The sequence below is a fragment of the Helicoverpa zea genome, chromosome 17 (assembly GCF_022581195.2).
Source record: "Helicoverpa zea isolate HzStark_Cry1AcR chromosome 17, ilHelZeax1.1, whole genome shotgun sequence".
Taxonomy (NCBI): Eukaryota; Metazoa; Arthropoda; class Insecta; order Lepidoptera; family Noctuidae; genus Helicoverpa; species Helicoverpa zea.
In genome coordinates, this window is record NC_061468.1 from 7,478,163 (window position 1) to 7,484,162 (window position 6,000).

Genomic DNA, 6,000 nt, shown 5'->3' on the forward strand with positions numbered 1-6,000 from the left:
TGTTGCCATTTAAAATTATCAGAATATAATATTTTTCTATATCTTTCATAATATTTTGCTGTAAGAAAACATAGGTAAAACTATCTAGCTAGTTATAAGATCATTGTGGCTACCAATAGCTATGCTACATATAGCTAGCTATATTCTTTAATATACAGTTTATTGGTAAGCAGCTAATAGGGCTGCGGTCGCTAATACACAATAACAAGCTGCCGAGTTAATTACACTCTGATTGTAACCGACCCTAGTTATACAGGCTGTTGTTATTTGGAAACCATTATTTTAGCTCATAATTATTTACGATGATTTTAGATACGATTGCAATTACGAAAAGTACACTACATTTTGATGTATTTAAAAAATAAACACTTATAGTAGTAATTAAAAAAAAAAAAACTTTTGTAGCGTTTTGTCTATAATTTTCCATTTTTCGTAAAAACCTACCCATAAATAAAATATAGTTAAAGTAAATTATTTGAAATATTATATCCACCTTTCAACAGTCCTTAGTAATCTTCAACATTTTTCATTATTTCTACAGTAAACTTACAACAAAAAAATATATTCATCCGCTACGCGGCAACATTAGTTTCGTAGCGGCTACATGAAGTGCTACGGCAGTGCTACGCTCGTAGTACTTCGCACGGTTTCTTTTTTGGCAGTGGAGAACATAATTTAGTATTGTACATGGTGCCGTATGTTTTGTAACTTGCATTACTAAGCGTTCTGCAGAATATAATGTTTTCTTTTTTTGGATTGTTAAGGCAGGATTTTTCACCGATTTCCCAAAAAGCAGAAGATTCTTAATTAGTAAGTATATTTTTTTTTATCGACTTTTTGGTATACATTTGTCTTGTCCCGTGTTTTGTGTACAATACATTTTTTTTTAATAAGTATGGATTAAAATCAAAGAAAAAATATGTCAAATAATTTTATCTACTAACTAGTAACGATACACCGAATAAATACAAGAATCCAATGCGTTGTTTTTGTACAGCAAAATTTTATAAATATAAATGAGCGGTCGTAAATTGTGCACAGCGTATTTCTTCTTCAACACAATTCACAAAGCACCCTATACATAAGTACAGTTGTCAAAACAAGCAAAGCTACGGCTAAAGGCAACAATCCATCTCCATTTATTATTGGAAGGTAATATTTGTGTATAAATTAGTGGTACCTACCAATATTGCAACGCACCTAATTGTCTGTGACCGTTTTAATTAGTTTCTGTCGGACATTTAAATTAGACGAAGAGCCAGTGACTGACTGACCTCTTGTATTTTATGAAGGTTGAAAAATACATACAGTGGGTATGATCTTGTACAGCAGAAAGGACACATCGAAACATTACTTTTCTCGCGTTTAAGATCATTCAAAATGTAATCTGTGGGTACTAATATTACAAAGCTGAAGAGTTTATTTGTTTGTTTGAACGCGCCTCTGTCATCAACTACTGGACAGCATTGAAAAATTTGCTGTGTTAAATGATAGCCCATTTATTGGGGAAAGCTGTGTAGGGTCCGGAAGGAAGTTCTCGAGACAACGTTAAAAAAATAGGTTAGGTTTTCATATCTTCCAAAACCACTATGAAGTGAAGACCATTGATGAAATACAAAAATCTAAATCATTCATATTCACTGTAAGATGGAAACTCACCCAAAGTTTCACCCTTTACATAAGTGAGGTCTGGTAGTCACTGGCTCTTGGTCTACATTAATGGGTGAATGTATGAAGCGTTGGCTTACCTGTTAATGCTTGCATGTTTGTGATTACACTGTTTGTTTTTGACTGTCGTTTGTTCTACTATAGATGTGGATAATTTGTTTCACGTTTCATGTGTTGGTGACACCTCGCGTTATTACATTTGAATATTTATAGCATAGGTATGTATTTTGAACTAAATGTTTGGTTATTTATAATATTTTTTTTATAAATGTACGGCTTTTTTTTATTTATAGCCAAGCTATGGTAATGAGTACAATAGCTCAATTTAAAATCCTAGCTTTGAATTTATGTTTACGACTTTTCAGATTTAGCCAGATTTAGCCAATTTTCAGCATTCGGCCAAATTTTTTTGTAACTGTCAGCTAAATTTAGAGAACCCAGTATTGTTTTCTGAGTATTTAATGTAATATGCTGCGTGATTCATAAAAAAAGTTTTTACTAAACATATTTACATTCTATGATTAATTTCTCTTACGCTTACATACGACCCTTCTTAGACACATATTATTATTACAATTACAGATAGCATCAATGTTTCGACAAGAGGGGTTCTGCCCACCCCGCTGTAACAGAGGTAAGTAGCGTGAAGTTTGTGTGTTGATCTCTTGATATCAATTTAAATCGTTTTCTCAAGTGCTGTGTAAATTTTCTCTTTGACAACTGTTATGGGTGCTTGTGCTTTTAGGCATTTTTTGTGTTTTGATGCATAGGTACTTAGTTTTTACATAAGTCTATCTTAGTAGCTTCAATAGTAGCATCGTCCAGTCTTTATTCATTTACATATTTACAATAAAGTAAAAAAAAAACAATACTTGGAAATAAAAAAACTAAAACGCATCTAAAAAGCATCCAGCAAAACTTAGAGTCGTCCAGTGAACAAATTAGTCTTAAAATATATTTCTGATTGATTCAGTTTAGATTCACTGTCTGGTATCAATTTGGGGAGTACGCAAGTTGATGTATGTATGTACCTACTTTTCTACATAATTTTTGATTACCGAAATAATTCACTATTACACGATCATTCTCATTATTTCAGACGCAAAAGGCATACAATACATGAGACATACAAACGGCTACCCAGTATTGTTTACATCAAACCTTTCCTAGAATCAGAACGTTTGCCGTAATTAAATTAATTAGCTCATTAATTCCGTTGTTAGGTAACATTTGTGGCTGTGTACTGTGTACAATGCAGCTAAATATTGTATTATTGATTTATAAATGGCCGCGGTGTGTTAACGGCCCGGGTTTATGACGAATGATACCATAAGTTATAGTCTTGTTATGGGATGATGTTTGTATGTTTTCTGATTAGTGTTGCATTTTGAGACTAAAACAAGAAATTATTAAGATTGAAATATGTCATACATTTGAAATAGGTCGTGTTTATAATAAATATTTATTTTACTGCAACGGAGATTAGCTACTTCTGACCTATTCTGGTCCTTTCGATTTTTTTATTATTTACCTGTGTATTCAAGTTTCCCAAGCGGACCTTCCATATTTGTGACTAATATTATGTAGCTTATTTCGGTGTCAGATAGCCCATAGACTATAGGCTACCACATGGTCTAAAGCATGGAGATTAGCTACTTCTGACCTATTCTGGTCCTTTCGATTTTTTTATTATTTACCTGTGTATTCAAGTTTCCCAAGCGGACCTTCCATATTTGTGACTAATATTATGTAGCTTATTTCGGTGTCAGATAGCCCATAGACTATAGGCTACCACATGGTCTAAAGCACGGGGTACAGGTACTTCTCACGGGGTATTGGCAAAACATCGGCTGAACCTAGTTTTATTAAAGAGGTAAAATAAACCATTCATCCTAATTCAACAGCAAAGTTACGGATCAAACGCTAAAATACAAAGTGATCAGTTATTAAGACAATAGTCCGACTTCGGAAGTCGGAGTCGATCGGCAGTTACAATTAGTAGAATTGACGTGATAGATCCACTTCGAATGTAAGCACATTTAGTTTAGTAGTTAGGATAGTTCAGTTCTTGTAGATTAGTGACTTCATTCAAGTTACTGCATTAGAACGATATAAGGACGTTTGGTATTTTGTTTGGTAAGTTATTTTGCGAAGGAATAAGGGTACTGCTCGCCAAAATTTGTATCTGCTTTTTATTAAATTCCAACTAATAGTTTTCGCGTGAAAGTAGCAAAACGTAAAATAATAAATAACTTTGAAATTTCGCATCTATAATTGAATTAGGCTGAAGAACTCAACCTATCTGTAGGTATATTATGTCGGTTATGTTACGGCTATAGTTTAAATAAAAAAAAAAGATTCTGATGAATTGAGAACTTCCTTCTTTTTGGGAAGTCGGTTAAAAAGGGTATGGTAATTAAGCTTAATTTTCTCCCATTACCCCAGAAAAAAGTACAAACATTCTTTGATACATCTACTCATAAAAACAGCCATATATTAAAAGAAGCAATTAATAAAATGAAAAGCTAATCAACAACTATTAAAGTGTGCTGTGGCACACCTGTACGTTGTTTCACATTAGCGACTTATAGCGGCCATTAGCAAGCGAAAATTAAATGGCTTTTTCCTTTTTTTTTGTTATTTTTTGTCTTCTGTAAAGAGACTGTGTAAGTATTGATAAAGAGCTGGGTTTGAATGAAAGTGTAAATATTTTTGCCAACGCGAGTGCTGTAGAAACTTATGAATTTGAAGTATTTTTTGAATAAATATAAACAGTAAGTAAATAATGATAAATTACTTGGGTGATTCTGCATTTTTAAGGAAAAATATGTGTTGCAAGTTAATAAAACAAATAGGTATTTACATTAAAACTAAAAATCTACAACAATCCTTCTCACCACTACTGAATGTATGCATGTCCAAAAGACTGGCTTGATGGCAATGTTTTTTTCATTTTTTAAGTATTTTAGGATATTCTTATATTCCGTAGCATTATCTTAATTTGTGCCCAAAATTCTAACCACATATCTTACTCCCTTCAATAGTTATCCAAATAGTTAATAACATATCAAGTTAGTAAGTTCTCGTACTTAACTCGGTGACAAGGTGTTAATCCTGTTCTTACGAGTATTATTTTGACCCAGTTCCTTCACTTAACTGTTCAAAGTTACAGTTAAGTCTTACACGCGGTGTTTTTCTTTCGCTCTGTTGAAGACTACATCAGTTTAAGTTACTGTGGAAATTATGTCTTTGAACAACGTGTTTGAGGTGTGAATAGCTTTATTTTATTTATCAGATATGTTCTAGCTAGTTAGTAGCTTTGAATTTTATGTTAGAAAAGTATTAATCAATTAGATGTGATTTGTGTCGGGGATTATCCGTTTTGACCTCTTGAAAACGATAACGAAAGTACTTTGTCTAAAACTTTGTCATTTAATCATAGATGTCTTAGAATATACCTATTTCTAATACGAGTATTTTAAATGCAAACTCTGTCTTTCTGTTCTCCTTTCATACAAAAACTGATCGAAATAAAAGGCACAGAGATGGTCTTAGAGCCTGAGAATGGACCGGCTTTTTATCCTGGTTTGAAAAGTAGTTCCATCGAGACCGGAGGAACCGCGGGGAAGAGCTGGTAAAAATATCATTGTTTTCTTTACAAATAAAACTTAATTATTGAAAAGATTTCTAAGCTTACAGTCATTTTCCCAAAACAGTTAAACACATTCCCTTAACAGTTTTTGCTTATATCGTGTCTACTATTAAAATATATTGACTATATAATCTGACTCATCACACTCGTTTCATAAACACAAAAGAGCGTTTTAAACGGCTGAAAAAATAAGCGAACGCTAGCAGAAAAACTATAACCTATTAAAAGTCGTCTAGCTTTAAAAAATATAAAACACGCTACTTTGCACACCGTGCCGAAACTAATTTTTGAACACGAGGAGCTCGGACCCTCACTATTATATACGGAGAAAACTCATTTTATGGTGCGTGGGCAAAAAATCTTTTAATTAAATCGCTTTCGAGGGAGACTGCTGAATTTATAATCAGGATTTAAATCACAGCAACTATTCCACTAAATAAGTATAATGTGTTTGTAAACAGTTAAAGTATTTTATTTCTACAACTTTCTTTCAACATAAAATCCTTTTCTCAAGTAATGTTTAACCCAGCTAATAAAAAGTTTTAATATAAATAAAATACAACGTAAGTTGCCTGCTAAAAAAGAAACTGTAAGTTATTCATAACGCACGTATGAGCAGTGCCAAGAATAGCAAGCAATTTACAAGATAGATTTTAACTCGAGTTTTAAAAATAATTCCT